Source organism: Otolemur garnettii, unplaced genomic scaffold, assembly GCF_000181295.1.
Source record: "Otolemur garnettii isolate 467f Iridium unplaced genomic scaffold, OtoGar3 scaffold00027, whole genome shotgun sequence".
Classification (NCBI taxonomy): Eukaryota; Metazoa; Chordata; class Mammalia; order Primates; family Galagidae; genus Otolemur; species Otolemur garnettii.
The window spans coordinates 13,450,572-13,470,478 of NW_003852422.1; the positions used below are offsets into that span (position 1 = coordinate 13,450,572).

The following is a 19,907-nucleotide window of genomic DNA, read 5'->3' on the forward strand; positions in this document are numbered from 1 at the left end:
GCTCGGAGCAGGCGTACCTGGTTCACATTTGCGGCAGCATCGTCCAAGAAGCTCATAATGCCTCTCGCTGGAACACGGAAGAGGGAGCTGCAAAGTCACCTGAAAAGAACAGGGACATCAGATAGTGATTACATGTAAGTTCTTTCTGGATAAAACAAAAACTGACTCACCAAGTTACATTTCTATATAGCATAAGAAAATACCACAGACAGTTCTGAAACTGCTCTCTGTACTATCACCTCCAAAAATATCCCTCTCCTATTTCCTGCCCATTTTCCCCTAAGAATGTATAAAATTAACACTTGAGCACAGGCCTTGAAAGCCGTTTAGGCATGACAACCATTTAAATATTTAAAGCCATCTTAGTAATACTCATGGTTATGTGATAGATTAAAGGAAATTTACAAATCTTGCACAGTTTTAAAAACCACTTCGACAAGCCACGTACAAAATGAGTCGCACTTCCCCAGAGTCTGGCAGGTAACACACTCAGTCCATGCTGGTCACAGGAACAGAATAAGGCTCCATAATATGATTATACCAGGGGATACTGAATTTGGCCTCACAGTTTACGTCTAAATTTTAAAAATGTTCAATATTGGTTACCTTCTATAATGTTAAATGTGGAAAAATTTTTTTAAAGTGGGGAGGTGTTGTAGGAGTTTCATGGACTAGGTCCCAATTGCCTGAACATGCTGCCTAAGGCTTTCTGAGCCTCCAGTTCCTCTCTGGTTCAAAATAGTATGATTATAATATAAATACTAATTTCTGAATCTGCCTAAGTAAAACAAAAGAAAAGAAAACAGCCCAGGCCACTGTAATCACCCATAGATTCTTATCAGTCTGCTGCAGGAAGGCTCTTTTCCTCATCAGCATTCTCAGAGTGAGATAAAAACAAGTTTTGTTGATAAGCTCAGAAACTGAACAGTGAAACTAAAGAGCTGGGTTAGCTGAACAGACATCAGTTTACACACAATACAGTCAGGGTCCCGCTGGGTCCCAGGGATGAGAAGTTACAAACTTCCCCTTGAGGGGCTTAGAGTCCAGTGGTGAACACACCACAGGGTGAGTCTACATGGAGGCAGATGGCAAAAGGTGGCCAGGGACGGTTTTCCAAGGGAGCCTGTAAACCAGCCCTGCCCTACAGGATAAATAGAAGTCAGCCAGATGAGGAAACAGGCGGGCAGGCCGGCAGAAGCAGGGCTAGGGAAGACTTTTTAGACAGTGTGAACAGTTGAACAGGTCAAGCAGAGACAGTGAGGTCTGATCTTCAGCCAGGCTGGAGCCCAGTGTCACAAAGGCAGTCCGAAGAGGGCTTCCTGTCCTAGAGAGAGCTCAGATGGAGGGGGCAGCAATAATATGGCTTGGATGAAGCTACACGCCTTCAAAATGCCTCAGTTACAGAAGAAAGGAATTTTCATCAAGAAAGCACGAAGTCTAAGAGACCTGAGGCTTGCTGAGTGTGTGTGTGCCGGTGGAGGGGGGGCGTGGGCGGGAGGTAATGCAGCTAAGACAAACCTCTCTGAGCTCACCCTGGCCAGGGCCAGGCAAATGGCTTCCACGGAGGGCTGGGGGCTGACATTGCTAGAAGGTCCCAGTGTGTGCCAGTGGGATGATGCGTGCCAGGAAGGTCGGAGCTGGATTTGCTTCTGGGCCCTGCTGACACTTCACAGAGATACCAGTGTATTCCACAGGGTGACACAGGCTTAAGGACATAGCAGTGAGACCAGTGGAAATGAGGAATGGCTTAAAAGAAGACAGTATGCCTTTCCCCTCTGGTCTCTTTTTGTTTTTATGGTTATCTGCTTTCCAGGAGGCAGAAGACTGCCCTTCTCAGGTCTCTGCCAATGTGCATACATGGCAAAAGGCAGAAAGAGCAAAGCAAAGCGGCAGAACTCCACGTGGCCAGTGCAGACGAACAAGCAGGGTTTGTCTGAGCCCGAGGATCTGCTAACACCACACACAGCTATAGCACTGATGACGAGGGCAAACAGGATGGGGATGTCACCAGGCTGTACTTCAGAAGAGAAAATCAACTGCTTCTGACCCAGAAGAAAGTGGCACAGTCTGTGCAAGATAAGCACACACCTTGTCTGTGTTACACACACAGAAAGGTACTTTTTAGGGGAATTTGGTAAAGGGCCACCCCTGAACCAGCTGCTCAGGGACGCTGTCACATGCTACCGGCTGTGTCCCGGGCTCCGAGCCTCAGTGCCTGTCGAGCATTGTATGACCTGGACACACAGACAGTTCACATCCATGTTCAGGAGTGTGGCTGTGATTTATTCACTCCACTCACTAACCCAGAAGCTCCACACCTCTCTGCAAAAAGATGGGGAAGTCACTCCCTCCAGAAGTGACCAGATGTCCTAACTCTTAAACAGATTTTCAAATTATTTCCTAAAATCCATTTTTCTCTTGTAAGCTTATACCTTACCATGGCTTCTCACCTGGACATGCCTCCCTCTTTTTAAAAAAATTAAGATATCATTCACATACCATAAAATTTAACCTTTGAAAGTGATTTTTTTTTTTTAGTATTTTCACCAGGTTGTACAAATCACTATTTAATTCTGGAACATTTTCATCACTCCAAAACTGACCTGTCCACTTGACAGAGCTACAGGATTACAGATCTTTGAAGAAGTAGCAGACATTAAGTTACTAAAAAAATCTGCTATGGTGTGGCAGAAAGTCCTGGTTTTAATATCAAGTTAGTTATAGCTTAATTGTAACTTTGTTCTCTTGTTACATAGTATACTTTGAAGTATATCTTCAAATCTTTAAAATGGCAATATATGTGCAACTTGAAAGGTAACAGACAGACTTTCTATTTAAGGAAATGTGGTTTGGAGGTAGGAAAAAAAATCTGGAAAGCTCCTTAGGGTGTCCACACATGCAAGAGAAGACAAAGCGAGCCTTTCTTACCCCTTTCCTCTTCTTTCCTGGCTCTCTGCTCCCAACTTTCTTTCCCTCCGCTTGCAAACCCAGTTCTAGGATGAACCCTCTCATGAGAGGACATTGTGACCCTCCCAGGCCTTGCTCAGCACGTGAAGCCTGCTCTGTGCTGGACTCACTCGAACCCTGTCCCCAGTGCCAGCAGCGGGCTCCCTGGCTGGCTCCCGCATGGCAGTCAGTCCCTGCGTTTCTTAGGAAGTCCAGTTCTTCTGATGTTCCAGTCCGTCTTGCTTTGCGAGTCCTCTGAGGTCAACCGTACTTGTCCCTCGCTGCTACAGGACAGACTAGCTATTTACTGCTCCTGACTCCCAGATTTCACCTGAGCCTATGATGGATCTCCTTGTCTCTCTACCTGGACAGCCTGTCAGGTACATCTTCTGGGGTCATTTCTTGGTATATGAATAGATGTCCTTCAGCCAGACAGCTCGGTCCTTGTGCCTTCCGGTCTGACCCCTCCTTCTGTCCATGGTATGTCCAATTCTGATGTCCACCATCTCACCACTGGCTATCCTGCCCACCAGCAGATGGCAAGAACCCATACGTGGCTCAAGACCCTCCTGACAGTGGCTCTACCCTGCCCTCTTTGGGCCTCTGACTTTCCCTTACAACCATCCAGAATTTGGGCCTGACTCCATCCTCCAAGACCCCAACTGTCCCCACAGTTGCAAAGTGGTGGATTACTATTGATAGTAATCCTAGTAAAGCAATAATTTGATAAAAGCACGCTCCTGCTTAAATGTCCCTAAGTAGTCTCCCAAGGAATGGGGGAATTTAGGCCTAAGGCTGCAGCTTTTCAGATAATCAGGTGGCTTTGTCAGCTACTGTGTTGCCTCTCTTTCCCCAAGATGCAGCAATGGAATGGTGTTGACACTGAGTTGAGATGCACAAACTTTCACTCACCTTTAAGATTGTATGGTTTCCTTCTAATACAATAGAGTCAGAGTTTTTTAATCATAGCTGTCTTCATGAAGCAATAAAGCAGAAAACACTGAAAGTTTTTATCTTTTGAGTAGGAGCACAGTCACATGATCCAACAGCCTATTTGAGGAGAAGTCTCTCCCCCTCTCCCAGACATCCGTCCCTCTAGGTAGCCAATGTTACCTGTCATTTTGGGGGTCCATCCCTCTGGAAGCAAAGGGAGAACTAATTTGTGATCTAAACAGGGGACAATTCTATATAACAGGTGCCTTGGAGGCCAGCTGGGATCAGGTCTATTTCTAGTTCTTGTGTTTTCAGGAATATAATTTGACTGAAGGTACTCAGGTATCTCATAATAAATAGCCATGCGTTGACAGGCTACAGTTCTTGATCAATGAGCTACAAATATGCTGTGTGGTCTGTACAATTTACTCCAGCTAACCTTTGTTTCCTAATAGATCTCTCCTGAATTAGTAAGGAATATTAGAGTCTGTTTATAGCAAATATCCTCTAAAACTCCCCCCACAAGTTCCTTGGTAACTCTTTAAAAAAGGAGTTAAAATAGCAAGATAATTCGGCTTCTTTCACCTCACTTTCTGTGTCTTGTGTACATTTGTTTCAGGGCATCCAGGCTGGTGTTTATCTTAATGGTGACAGACTCTTCCAGAATTAGCATGCCCACAGTCTGTGCAAGGCTTTGGAAAGGAGGGCCGAGATAATAAATTATAAATAAAATGTCTCTTTATAAAGCTATGTGGATGTGTTTCCCTATGCAAAGCCATGTTGGGTCTAAATCTGAAAAACCATAAGCTAAAGAAACAACATTTCTGCCAGCAGAGCTGCAGAGACAAATGGGTCTGTATTTGGAACACTGAAGGGAAGTTTGGCTTAAATATTTATTTTTTCATGCTGTTAACCCAATTGTAGTGAAAGTCATTATGGATACTAAAATTACTTTCTTGCTCTACTGAAAATTCATGCTGACATAAAACATAGCAGAAAGAGGCTTGGCCCCTTCTGTCAAATCAAGAGTTAAAGAACCTAACCTATGAGACCGATGGAGGGGTTTTCCATAGATTTTTATGAAATATCATCTGTGACTATAATTTCAGTAAGGATGATATCAAATTTCTGAGTGTTACAGTAGAACTGAAACGTGTGGTTTTTGTTAAGAGAGAAACTATTAATTGTGAAAATAGCACTTCACTTAATAGTCCTGCTGACCTTGAAAAAAATATCCTTAAAGAAAGTCACTCCTGAAACTGATCCTACCCAGAAATACAATACGAATAAATCACTAGTGACCCGTGTGCCCAGACGCCAAGAGAGTTTCTTTACTAGGCTGATCTTAGGTTAAGAAATTATTTCTCTGAGAAGAATTTTGTTCTCAGAAATAAACAAGAAACAAACAAAAGGTAGCATTACTAGATCAAAGTGACTCACAGACAAACATTCTGCTTCTGGTCCATTTCTCTGGAGGACTTTTTTGGCAGCCAGCAGAGACACAGAAGAAGTGTCAGTTCTTCCCCTTACAGCTGTTTCCCTAGTTGAAACAACTTTCCAGGTTTGCCCCTGTCTTAGCTACTTTCTCCGGAGGCTTCCAGATGCTCGTCTCGGTTTTATCTGGCTTTCTATTTGTGGTACAGTCTTGTGTCTGTTAATGCAAAGAAAACTTCCCACCTGTGTGCTTCCAGTCGGCATTCACACCTGGAAGTGGAGACGATGTCAGAATCATGTACCTCACAGGTCAGAGGTACCTGAGGTCAGATGTACCTCAGAATTTTATAGGAAAAAAGAAAAATTAGATACTAACTCAGCGTGTGATACAACAGAATATAGAACAGTAGCAGAGCAGAGGTTAAGGGCCAGGAGAACTCAGGCTGGAGGGGGAAACATGGTATCTGGAGTGTTGGGGATGAGGGTAGAAGGCACCTGGCCAGGTGGTCCCCAAGGCAAAGATGGGGTGGCTTTCAGAGCAGGAGGAGTTTTCTAGCCAGGGTAGCTCTTGGAATTGGGTTTCCAGTTGGGCCTGAATGAAAGAATGCCTGACATTTCTTTATTAAAACTATATGCATTTCCACCATTTTGAGGACAAAAACGAAAGCCTGATTGTAGCCCCTCACCTATACAACAGGGCTAATAACTGTGCCTATCCCAAGGCACTGAGAACAAGATACAATGATTCAGGTAAATGTTTCTGCATTGGCAAATGCTAATAATCCATAGATATAGGTTCTGCTTCTCTTCAAAGCTACTTGACCTCTCTAGGGCTTGCTGGAGAATTAAGTAACTGGGCCTTCAGTTCAGCACTCTGCCTTCAACAGAGAAGGTCACTAATATCCACACCTGGGCAGAAGGGTAAGTCTACATTACTGCCATCCAGTGATTCTCATGACCAGAATGTGAAAAGAGGGTGAGAAAGAGAGACCAAGGACCCAAAGGAAGATCCTGGAGGGCTCACTATCGTCCTGTGCATCAAGCTTGCTCACTTTTAACCTGGCTACAGTGAGCCAAGGATGCCCAGCACAGTGTCTTAGCTGGACAGTTGGAAGAAGATGAATGCTTCAAAAAACATGTCTGGTTTCAATAAAGATGTGCTTTCTCATGGGATTGGAATCTTGAAGCATCAGTGTGAAGTCGTGACAAGTGTCCCAAGTCACTGCTAGTGGCTTTGTGTGTGGGAGTTCAGCCCCGCTTGAGCGAATGCAGAGACAGCTGACTCAGTGCGTCTGCTGATAAAGCTGCTGCTAGATGAGATCTGAGATTTCTGCTAACCAGGACACAAGTGAGTTACAACCAAAAGTCCTTCTAGACATTCTCATTTTAAATAAACGTGGTAGATAGAATTTCAGTCTTAACAGATTTACAGAGAAAATATCAGACTCATGTTTCTTTTGTATAGACCAGAGCTTCCTTTCATGCTTTAGAACGACACTGCACAGGCGCCTGTGAAGACAGCATGTTGTGGATTAGAGACAAACAGGAGAAAGGGACAGTGTTTTAAGATCCCTGTGCACCCCCATGGATCACCTAGCACCCGCCCTGGGGTGTGTCTGCCCCACGTGGGAGACCAGTGAACTATGAACATGCTCAAAGTTGGGAGACCCTAAGTTACACCAGCGAGGTACATGGCCTGAGTTATGGCAGAAATGGATACAGAGAATCACAGGGTTTAACAGAAAACTCCGGAGTGTTGAAAATGTAATTCATTTCAAAGAAATACATTTTACACACAGCACTGGAAAAAAATAAATTCTGTTGCCTAAAATAAGCCTCACATATTTTGTGATTAGGACAATATAACAAGATGGGCCTAGTTTGTTTAAGATTGTGAGAAAATATGACTATCACAAAGTTATAATTGATGTGTTATTAAAGGATTTGGGACATTCTAAAATGCAGTTTTTGAATGTGTGTCCAGTGATTAAAAGTATTCAAAATTCCAACTTAACGGCATTCAGCACAGGTGGTCAACTGCTATTGTCTCACTGAAAATGACCAATATGAATCAGTCTTCACGCATACATGGTGTCCTCCCCAAAGGGTTTTGGGTCGATTTACTCACTGTGCAAATAATGGAGTAAGGCCACTCATTCCTTTGCCTGAGTCATTCACGTTTATCTTGCAAAATGACTTTTTACATAATACAGACCAGAAGATAAAGTTTGATCAGTTGCTTTAAAAAGCTTTGCTGGTTTTTTCAAAAAAAGACACTTGCATGTGAATGTTTATTGCAGCACAGTTCACAGTTGCAAAGATGTAGAATCAACCCAGCTGCCCATTAATTCATGAATGGATTAATAAAGTGTGGTACATGTATACCAAGGAGTACTACACAGCCATAAAAAGAAATAAATTAATGTCAATTAATGCAGTAATTTGGGTGGAACTGGAGACCATTATCCTAAATAAAGCATCTCAGTGATAGAAAAACAAACAGCACACGTACTCTCTAATAAGTGGGAACTAACACCGAGGGGCACACTTGTGCGTGAAAGGAAGTAAAAGTCACTGGAAATCAAGTAAGGGGGAGGGGAAATGAAGGGAGGGGCCAAAACATACATAACGGGTGCAATGAACACTACTAGGGGGCTGAGCACACTTACATAGCTCTGACATAAGCATTAGAAGAGCTAGCAACACAACACAGACAATTGTACTCCTCTTAATATTTTGAAATTTAAAAAATAACTCTGCTGTCATCACACAATCAAAGCCGTCTCCCCTGAGCTCTCATTGTACACAGTCCCAGCACAAAGTATCGGTGTGGTGCTGGACTAAATGTCTAGAGGCAGGACCCGTCCCTGACCTCTCAAAGATTTTAGTACCGGGGACACAGCCACAGGTACAGGGAGGCTGTGTCATAAACAGAGGCCTTCTCAGCAATCTAAGAACAGATACAGCGGAAAAAATCCCATGGCAGAGGTGATAATTCCTACCTGGTAATGAAAATGGCACGAAGTGCTTATTATGGGGTAAGAGCGATGTTTAATATGATCCTAAAATCGGAACCCCCCAGCCCTGACACATCTGTACAAATTATGCAGTCAGTGTTGTGACCTACGTACCAACTCGGCCCACTGCATTTAGTCACCGTCTGGCAGTTCCTTGACCAAGCCGTGCACATTCCCTCTGAGGGCTGTGTACTTTTGCCCACTTTTAGGCCCTCAACGCAATGGACATGTCTTACTGAAATGCTAAAACCCTACATTGTTTTCTCAAGAACCATGCAGTGATGCTGTTTAGACCAAGAACATTTTTCTTAGAAAACCAAGAAATGGTTTCTAAGAAACCATTAAGATGGTGAAAATGAACCCAAGAATCCTACAACCCTCTGAGGTCACTCACATTCTACACAATGGTCAGTGCTCTCAAAATGTATTATTAATTGTGAAAACATAAAGTTTACCATCTTAACCATTTTGCTACAAGAGATTTTTGAAATAGACATGTACAGAAAAATATCTGACCTAGGTCAGGTTTGATATTTTTAAAAAAACCTTAAAAATATAGACTACCTCTTACTACAAGTCTTGACATAGTCACCATTTTGCTTTTGCAAACTTTCAACAAACTTTAAATAACTCATTTATACACTGTCTCCAAAGTTGCTTGTTACTTGACCTCCCCCCTTGAGTCAATCAATTTGCTCCTTAAAGGAGAAAAAGAGCCCTGCCGAGGCAGACAGGAGGGGCACATCAAAGGTGTATTGATTTTTGCTCACCCCTCTGTCTCACTTCCCTCACAATGCATTATTATCTGCTCCTTGAAAAGAAAACATGTGGCCCAAGGGAAAGTGAAGAAATAACCTGGCATTTCAAAACTTTAATTGCAAGTTTCTTTGTCTTCCAGAGAGATAAAGAGTAAAAAAAGTTTGCAGCTGTGGGCTTCCTGAAATCAAAGTGCAAGGACGGTTTGTTTCCTAAACACAGTAATTAGGTGGCTTTGACTTGTCCTTAGATGATCACTGACACCTCTGCACAGGCTCCAGTGAATACCCCTTTATTCTCCCAGTGTGAAAGCCTTTTTCAATTGTCATTCTTAGATTTTCTTCTTAAACTTTCAGTGGTTTGAGATGAAAACTGCTTTCTGTTTCTGCAGTAAAAGCCAACAACCCCCCTGCTCAGCTTCTAAGAGTGAACTGGTTTGCTGTTAGCCAAGAGCTTTCCATCCTAGGGGTGCACCAGGCTGCCAAGGCCATGACCTCTACAGTGGCTAAAGGAGCAACTATTCCCTTACCTGCACTCTTGATGGTCCCAGGCTCTCACGGTGAAAGCCAGGACTTCTTCAACATGCACCTGGAAATCTTATTACAATGCAGATTCTGATTCAGAAGGTCCAGGGGGGGCCTGAGAGTCTGCATTTCTAACACACTCTCAGGTGCTGCTGGGAGCAGCAAGGTCAGAGATGGCATTAAAGACCAAGAGCCAGAACTTTCTCATAGTCCCAAACACAGCACGGTCATCTCTGTCTGCCCAGCAAACACTGAGAGCCGCCTCTCTGATCCCTTAACACAGATGTCATTTATCTTGAATTGAGGACACAGGAAGAACTGGCCCTCATGGAGAGCTACCATGTGCGCCAGGCACTGCACCAGACACTTGACTTCCCGTATCTCCCAGCATCCTAGGAGAGATGACTGTGATCTCATAACCTCCCTTCGTAGACAACTGTAACTGTTTCCTACTAGTTCTGAATCCAGTTCACACTCCCATGCATGAACTTGGAAAGACTCCACCAACTTGGGGCAAAATCAAAAATACCCTGTGGGAAGGGAGTTGCAACATCAAGTTAAAACCTCTTCCTGGGCTCAAACTGTCTTTTCCAAGAGGGAGAGAACATAGTGCTGCCTAACATACAACATAGCTGGCCCGGCCTCTTCCCACCTGCCGCTGGTGCCTGAGAAGTTTGAGACATCCTTCACTGGGACTCATCCCCCAGGGGACGGGAGCTGGGAGCTTATCACTTATGTCCCCTCACTTGTGATGATGCCTCACAATTAAGATGACTGCTTATGCCTTCTGGTGCTTTGGTCATTTATGATTTTACACGTAAGTCAGACCACAATGACCTGGATCACAGGGACTCCCCCACCAACTGGGACAGAGAAAACTTTAGCCCATTATAAGGGGGTGATTTTATTAGTTTCATTTTTAAACCTTGTGACCATTGGAAATTAATGAGTGAAGAAGAGATTCCAGTTGTGTTTCCACTGAACGTAACTGCCTCTCTTGTACTCCAGTGTCACAAGTTTGGGGGTCTTTTCTACGTTTCCAACTACTGGGTATCAGTAACCCCACACTGTGACCTTCCACTCAGACCTCAGCAGCATCTCCCTGTCTCACCCTGAGCAAAAGCTCGAGACTGACCACGACCCAAATATATATGGTCTGACCCTCTTTATGATTTGAGTTTTTCTCTTGGTACTTTTAACAAACTGAAAAAATGTTAGTAATGAAAAATGATTTTGATTTGTGCCACAGTAGAGACAAATCAAAATAGAAGCCCAGGTGATTTGGGTCCAGAGAGGCGTCCTCAAATTCACCGTAATTATAGTAAGACTAAGACTAGGGAACCTCTGCAAATACCACAGAACTGCGGCCGGTATCATGAGGGTGAACATTAGTTCTCACTGTCCACTGCCCTGGGGCTCCAGGGCCTAGCACAGAGCCTGGTGAGGGGCAGGACATCCCCATCTAGCTGGGGCACAGTCTAGCTCCGGTGTGTGGGGCATAGAGAAGTCAGAGGTGCCTTGGCTTCAGGAAGTGGTGGAGATGATTCAAGATGTCACACTTCTTTTCCTCCTGAGTCAGGGATCAACTGGCACACAGAACTTGTGCTGAGGGTGCTCTGAGTGCCTGCCTTTTATCTCGATTAGACTTAAAGACACAGCATCTTCATTTCTGCTTAGTTCTAGAAAGCCCTCAACAAGTACATCCTCAAGCAGATAAGACAGACCTCCACAGATGGAAGATTGGTTATGATAGTTCTCCAAATACCAAAAGGCCTGCACACATCCCACCCTTCTAGGACATCTGTTTCTCTACCCCATCATACCATCACCTATACAAGCACTTTACCTGAGTGAGGGGTTAAGACTACAGTCATCAGAGTAGTAGACAGAGGCCTAGTAGGAGCTCCAGCTCTGTCACTTACTAGCTGTGCAAACTCAGGCAAGTTAACTAGTCTCTCTGTGCCTCAGTCTGCTCTCTCTCTCTTTTTTTGTTTTGTTGAGACAGGGTCTTGCTCTGTTGCCTGGGATAAAGTGCAGTATCGTGATCATATCCTACTACAACCTCACAATCCTGAGTTCAAGCAATTCTGTCTCAACCTCCTGAGCAGCTAGAACTTAACTAATTTTTCCATTTTTAGCAGAGACAGGGTCTTGCTCTTGCTCAGGCTGGTCTCAAATGCCTGACCTCAAGCCATCCTCCCACCTTGGCCTCCCAGAGTGCTAGGATCACAGGTGTGAGCTACTGCACCTGGCCCAGTTTTCTCATCTTATTAGCAAGGCGGAGTAAGCAATAGACATATTCTACTTAAAGCACTTAGCACATGTCTGGCACAGAGGCAGAAACCAACAAATGGCAGGTCCTCTGAACATATTAATCATGTTGGAGATAAGCTCAAAACCTCTACATGAAAGCAGCAGTTCCCATACTGGACTGCTGGTGCCCAACCCAGGGTTTCCGAGTCAGTGTGAGGTGAGCCCAGGAATGTGCATTTCTCACATGTTCCCAGGCAGTACTGCTACTGGGTTGAGGATCATAGTTGAGAGCTCCTGGTCTACAGGGCAGACTCCTTGTGACTAAGACCCACAGCTCCTTGCAACTGGCTTCATTCTTCCCTAGTCCCAGACATCGGGTGGGACAGGATTTTCTGTGTCAGCTCTGCTCGTCTCCACCTCTGCCTCTTCTCCCCGCAGCTCTCTCTGCCTTGGAATCATTCTTATCCTTCCAGTACGAATCAATGCCATCCTTTCCGCTCTGTGCTCCCAAGCATCTCACTTGCCCCCCTTGCGGTGACACACAAGGAAAGGGAATGGAGTTCAGAGGCTGCAAGATCCTAAGACAGTTGCCTTGCGGGTTTTGGGTTTGTTTGTTTGTTTTATTTGCCAATAAATATAACATAAGTATCTGTGACCTCCTACCAGGCCTCTGTCTACTCCAGGGACTGTAGTCTTAACCCCTCACTTATGTAAAGCGCTCTAAAAAAGCTTACAAAGAGATGGAAGTAACTGGAATGTACAACCCCCAGGAAGGGGAAGCTGTGGGCTAACAATCTCAACAATAGAAATATTAAAATAAAGACACTGACCAACCAGTCTTTACTCTTATTAAAGTACAAATTTGAGGAAATGGGGTCAAATTGTGACATGGTAGATTTAGGTCTGTGGGAGGGAAGTTCCTGACATTAGGAAGTATTAAACGAGGAAACTGGTGAGCCAGGGCGGATATGAATAATCGCTACTGAGCTTTAAAAATGCAACAGATTCTCAGCTACCATGAAGGTTTTAGGTGCCACCTTGCTTGCATACTCCAGCACGCAGTTGTAAGATACAGGCCTTTAAAGATCTTTTTCAATGGGATGTGAGTTTGACAGCTGTTTGTGCCACTAAGAGACACACTTTCAAGTTAGGTTCCAACTACATTAGAAAAGAAATAGACATTAAGAGATCAATACCTTGGGGAAGTGGTTCATCTCCCATCTGCCAAAATGTGATGAGCGCCCCAGCACAGCCAGGCCTGTGGTGCCGACAGGGTTTCAGGCAAGCCGCACAACCTTTCCCCACTGCCCAGTTTACCCATCACATTCACCAGAAGCTAAAGAGAGTTTTTCTTCCTCATTTTTAATGGAAAGTCTTCAAATTTCTGATAGCTTGAGGAAGTGGCTCTGGTACTCTCAACACTCTGAACAGGAAATGTAATAAGTTATTATTACTCGGATGAACCAAAAGGGCAGATTTTGCAGTCTGTTCTTCCTGCCACTTGGAAAGCTGGCAGTTCTTGGACTTGGCTTGTGGCTCGGGGGCCTCCAAGTCACCTGCTAGGCTAGGATTTTTTTGCGGGGTGCGGTGAGGTCTAAGAGGGACTGAGCAGAGAGGAAGGGGGAAACTCTTCTAAGGCAACAACAGTCTGCCAGGAAAATGTGTGTCATGTAAGCGAAAATGTTTTTTGCCCAGTGATTGGTCCAACGTAAACACTGGTGCTTTTGGGGTCAGGTGACATACTCTGAGGCCAGTGTGGGAAGACCAGGGTCAGGTCACACCTGCCTCTGCTGGGATCTCTGCTGCTTATCTCTCTTCAGCCTGAGTTTTCAAGCTCTCTGCCTCTCTCCTCTTCTCATTCCAAGACACCTCCAGCTCAGGAAATGGCTCTGTACATTCCAGCACACAAATTTCCTGCCCAGCCCGATGCCTTTAGGCCTTTAAGCTTGTTTACCTCCACAGGGTCTAGGGAACTTAGTCTCTACCTCCCAATAAGATAATCCCCCAAGTGAGGAAATTCTTCATCTTCTTTTGTTCGGAGAAAAAAAGTCCTTCTTCACTTAAACCTGAACAACCCTGTGATCTGGACTAAGACATTAATTTCCTTAATAAACCAAGAAAACTATAATCAGATGTCCTGACATCTGCCATGTCTTTGTTTTTTCTTACTGGGTCCAATGGGCCACATCCTCTGCCCCCTGCACAGCCCTGCTGGCTCTGAAGTTGCCCTGCACTGGGCTTCGCCTTCTCTCAGCACTGCCCTGACCTGATTCAAGCCTTTTCTACCAGTCCCCCAAACCAGGGCAGTGGCCTCCTTACTGGCCCCGGCCCCACCCCCGGACACTCTTCCCCGAGCACAGAAATCTGATCACGGCCTGCCCCAGCTCACAATTCAACAAGATTAAATCTAAACTATTTTGCTTGCAAATAAAGACTCTGAGTGCTAGCTTTTGCCACCTTTCCCCCCACATCTAGAGCCCAAGAATACTGTACTTTCTATAATTCCCTGAAAACACTCCACCTGCTATTCCCACCACCAGCAAAGCACTGGGCTTCCTGGACTGTGAGTCTCCTGAAGACAGCGGCTGTGCCCTCGGTCTCTGCCTCCTTACCCTACAGAAGTGTCCTACATTCACTGATTTGTGGCAATCAATGATGGCAGTTAACATAAATTTAGGTGTATTTCTCACTATCAAATGTGACATCCCAGAGTAATCAAAGGCTGAAAGTCCATGGTGGCTAAAAAAACAAATACAGACATAAAGCGGTCATCACAGCCGTGAAGAATGTACTTCCGACTGCTGACTGGGGCTCCCATGGGCTCCGTGGCCTGAGAACACATTGCCACTGGAACTTGATGCCGTGAGAACAGCAGCACCAGCCAGCCCTCTGACAATGAGCTTCTGGTGACCGCGGCAGACAGGCAGCCAGCCGGGGAACACTGCCAGGGGCAGGTTGATCTTGCTGGCAGGAAACAGAGCATCTCTCAGAATCAGGACAGAAGATATGGGGCTGTGCGTAATCTTGCTCAACACCCACTCAGCTGTAAGCCTCAAAAGCTCAGCAACAGCTTCAGAGGGGCCATGTCTGTTTTGCGAAACCCCACTGCTCCCTCTTGGTTTCTTCGAGCTGAGTGCTTAGGGGGCAGAAGAGATGAGTTGAACTTAAACCGTCCTTCCAGTCATGGAGACTAAAGAAAGCCCACGCTTTGCAATGAGCTTTGCCAGGTGGAGAACGGAAAGGTGCGTGGAAGAAAAGTCAGCTGCTGGGCAGAAGCCTACACATGCCAGTCCTGGGATGGCAGAGGTGGAGTCAGGGGCCCCGTGTGCTCAGAGGTAGGTGTGCTTCCCTTGTGGACTGGGGCCAGGATACCCCAGGGAGATGGCTGACAGGTCGAGGGCCACCCTGGCTGGTAGTAGATGCCCTGGGAAGTGACCCACTTGGACAGAGGAGAGCCATTAGGGTGGGATGCAGACTCATCTCAAAAAACCAAAAACCAAACAAACAAAAAACAGCCCAAACAACATTCCCGGAGTCCACTGGACATACCATATGGAAAAAACACTATTTTTTTTTCCATGCACTTCAAAAATAGGAAAATGCAATGGAGGAAATTTTAATACTGACAAGGCAGATAAAGTGCGTACTACACCTTCTTAGAACAATACTCTCTGCAAAGGAGGCCCTGGCTTGGAACTCCCCTTCTCATGTCCTCATAAAACACTGATTTATATTAACTGTCAGAGACACATTTTATTGTTTCAGTTTTCCTGGTGTAAGAATTTCTGGTAGATAACTGAAAAAACAAACTCCTATTTCCTTATCAACACACTGAAGTCTGTTTGTATTACAGATTTGCCATTATGGGGGAAATGGTGGACAGGAAATAACAGGGGAGGCATTTGAAATATTTACTAACAAAATGCAGTACAAGCCCACAGGTCTGTGTGCGTGTGTCCTCCACACAAGGTATTGATTTATATGCCCAGGTCTCCCCCCAGGATGGGGGGGGGGCAGGAAGACAGATGGTGCAGAGCACCCACCTGTCCTACAGGCCTGAGCCCCACCTAGGGGATTTCCTCTTGGGGGGGGGTCTCCCTACAGCCTGCCCAGGGCCCCATGCCTCTCTGTTCTGATTAGTCCAATTTATCACCTCAATAAGGGTTATGCAAGAGTTATCTCAAAACTATAAAAGTTCAGTGCCCCATCTGCTTGGTGGGGTTTCCTAAATTAAATGCTTCATGCTATCTCTAAGGTCATAAAAATATGTGTGTGTGCATTTTCCTGCCAGGATTCTTTCCACCTAAACCACTTTATACCATGCTGTCAACCTAGAAAGCTCACCCATGTCTGGGAATTATTTCTTCTCTGACCCTTGGTTTCCTGCCCATCCTTCCAAGTTCATTTCAGAGGCCTCTTCCTCCCAAAGTCCTTCCTGGTTTCATTCCAACTCCCTGCCTCCTTTCTCCGCCACCCTCTGCCCTTGTCTTCTCATGTTGCTTTATCAATATTACTACACTTTACCCCTCGCCCTCTCTGCTAGACTGTGACCTGTGAACACACACAAGCCTTCGTCTTGCTCCTCTCTGGTACCATGTCCTACACACTGTAAATATTCGCTGTCCTGGGAATGAATGTGCGTGTCCTTTGGTCTTAGATAACATGGGACAAATGTGGCTGTGTATCATCAGTTACCTTAATAAAAACAATGTGAGCTTCTGTATTTTCTTACTTGGACTAAACAGCAGGACTATCAACCTAAAAACTCAAAACACTTTGATCTGTAGGCAAATTCTCTTATTATGACCCCAAACCAAATTCTCTCACAACTACAGGAAGGCAAAGATGTAATCAGACAAATGTTTTAAAAGACTAAACTAATAATCTTCCAGGTGAGTCTGAATCTATTTAACATAATGCAAATGGAACTAACTACATTACTGGGTGGATAAAGCAATTTCTAGAAGTCGTTTTTTTGCCAACCGCTTTGCAAAATCAATTCTCATACTAAGCAGTTCCTCAAGCCTTGCCCAGTGTTGAATCATTATCAACATCAACGGATTGCCAATTCAATTCCTAAGACAACAGCCTGGCCAAAGCAGCACAACTGAATACAGAGAGTGCTTGTAAGCACAGTATCTTTGGGGGATGATACTTTAACACTGCACCTAGCCCGACCTTGCAGGGAATATGAATTCCCCTTAGGTGTTGGGCACAAATTAAAATATGCAGAAAAGCAACCTGATCTCATTTGATTGTTAAAGAGTTCAGGAAATGCCACCCCAAATTACTCCTCAAATTACTTGTATAACACTTTGGTATGCTGATAACTTTGAACTGAGGACACTTGGGGAATAGCAGCAGATGCAGGCAGAGGCTTTCTCTGAGCTCCTCCAAAAGGAACTTAATAATCAAGAATCTTAACCAGGGGTCCTCAAACTTTTTAAACAGGGGGCCAGTTCACTGTCCCTCAGACCACTGGAGGGCCGGACTGCGGGCCCCAGGATGAGTCGGTAGCTAAGCAGGACAGGCAGCGGCAGCAAAAACACCCAGGCCAGGTAAATGTCCTCAGCGGGCCGTAGTTTGAGGACACCTGAATTCTTTTTTTTTTAGACAGAGCCTCAAGCTGTCCCCCTGGGTAAAGTGCCGTGGCATTACAGCTCACAGCAACCTCCAACTCCTGGGCTCAAGCGAGTCTCCTGCCTCCGCCTCCCAAGTAGTTGGGACCACAGGCGCCCGCCACAACGCCCGGCTATTTTTTGGTTGCAGCCGTCATTGTTGTTTGGCGGGTCCAGGCTGGGGATTCGAACCCGCCACCTTAGGTGTACGTGGCTGGCGCCTTAGCCGGTTGAGCTATAGGCACCAAGCCGACACCTGAATTCTTAACAGTCAAGAATCCTTCCCTGGGACTCTTACCCACCAAAGAAGATTAACTGGGATCACAGGAGAGGAGGCTGGATGTTGACATGTAGTCCAGTTACTGCCTCTTCTGGGGGCAGCTCTGAGACTTTCATTACCTGCCTAACAAAACAATCTGTACTCAAATGTTTCCTCCCCTTAAATGCCCATACCATGGGTTCCCACCACTCCCAGAAGCCCCAAGCCTCTGCTCCTTTCTGTAGTTCAGGATACTGCATAAGCTCCATCGAGTCTCCTATTCTATGTGCCTCTGTCTGTAATTATCTTTTTTCTCCTGTTAATCTGTTTCATGTCAATTTAATTCATAGCCCAACCAGTGACACCAGAGGGTTCCCAGAAGCCATTTTTTGCCCCCTTAGAATTGGAACTGACCAAAGCAGAACGTTAGATGGGATTTTAAAAGGCACGTAATTAAAAACAGCTTATAGGGAAAAGGAGGGGAGACAGCACTTGTTGAAAGGTCTCTCTGAAAAACAAATGTGTTTCATGGCATTTGCTGTTAATTTTAGAGGCCAAGGCATTCAGTGCACATATGCACGAATGTAGTTTTTGCAGCAGCAATGTGAGATATTTTTTAAACTGCATGGTCAGGCAGGTTTTTCTTAGGTGGTTCGCTGTTCACTGAAACCCTGGTCCTTTAGTTCAAATAAGGTAGCACCCTGTTCAACCTGTTGAACACCTAATTAAGCAACACCTGAAGTGCTTAAAATGAAAAATTCCATTAGGTTTTTCTGCTTTCTTTTCCCTCAACCATTCTGAGAGGCCTATACAATTGAGAATGAAATGGAATGAATCTTTTCATCAATCGATTTATTCTAAAAAATAGAATTGTCTGCGTCAGCCTACTGTGAACTCCCATTATTTTTGTCAAGGTTTCCCCCTCTCTTCTCACCCCGAACAGAGGGAGTTCTCCAAGTGCATCTCCCCACGTCTTCACCTGGGTCCGTGCCCTGTTACCAAGTGAAGTTAGCAGCCTAAGCCAATTATTTTTTTTTTGAGTCTCATTTTGAGTGGCCCTTAGTAGAGTGCCTGGAGTCATAGTTCACAACAACTTCAAACTCTTGGACTCAAGTGATTCTCTTGCCTCAGCCTCCCAAATAGCCGGGACTGCAGGTGCCCGCCACAATACCCGGATATTTTCTTAAAGACGGGGGTCTCGCTCTTGCTCAGGCTGGTCTCGAACCTAGGAGCTCAAGCAATCTACCCTCCGTGCCCTCCCAGACTGCTGGGGTTACAGGCACGAGCAGCCTAAGCCAATTTTAACAGAGAAGGAAAAACTGATACTGCTGAAACCAAAAAAACCACCGACACTCACCCTTCCTGAGGAGAAACTTTTAAGTGCGCATAAAGATTTTTAAAGTATTTGCTGTGCGCGTTTGCTGCACTATACGTCTCTTCTTCGGCACCACAGAAAACTGGTTCCTGGCTTTAATTACTGGATAACTGTACTTAGTGGTCTGCGAAAGAAATCTCTTTTGAGAAGCCACTCCATTTCCAGGATCACTCCACCTCCCGCCTAAGCCCTTTCTCCGCCGGGTGGCCCTAAGCGTGGGGACAGGACGCCCCCCCAAAGGGGCTCTGCACTGGAGACAATTCTTTGGTTCAGGAATCAAGGAAATTAGGGTGGAAATTTGGAAAGGAGGCCACCTGAGAGAAGCCGTGTCTCCTATCTAACGCGGGTGCTTCTGCGACTCGGCTCGCAAGGGTCGGGGGCTGTACCCCCACCGCCGTCTTAGAAGGGGATCAAGAAGTGACTGGAGAGTATACGGTATCATCAAGGTCTGTGAGCAAGTGGGGCTTTTGGAAGAGCCCGTGTCGGGGCAGCGGAGTCCCGTCAACCTGTCCCCTCTGCACCCTAACATCCCTCCACCTGCCCTCTCCCTCCCAGCGCCGTCCGACTCTAACCGCCTCCCCCAGGGGTTATTCCCGGGCTCCGCACCCCACCGCTTCGGCTCGGTTTCTCGGCAGGCAGAGGAACTAGGACGCGTCGCGGCCCCCGAGCCGGTGTCCACCCCTGAGCTCCGGAGAAGGCGCCCGTCCCGGGCAGGCGCGGCTCCTTACCTGCAGCGGGCCCAGCAGGGCGCAGAGCGCCAGCAGCGCGGGCAGGGGGCGGCGCTGCCGGGCG

The 19,907-nt window shown here is 45.7% G+C and overlaps 1 protein-coding gene across 1 annotated transcript in view; it reads right to left on the bottom strand.

Annotated features, from left to right (window-relative positions):
* Positions 1 to 19,901, bottom strand: part of TNFRSF11A (TNF receptor superfamily member 11a) — a 57,204-nt gene extending 37,303 nt beyond the window's left edge. The window contains exons 1-2 of the mRNA XM_012804289.1: positions 19,844 to 19,901; positions 18 to 99 (exon numbers count right to left, since the gene is read on the bottom strand). The gene's annotated coding sequence lies outside the window, so the exon portion shown is untranslated. The remainder of the gene's footprint in view (positions 1 to 17; positions 100 to 19,843) is intronic.
* Between the last annotated feature and the right edge of the window lie 6 nt (positions 19,902 to 19,907).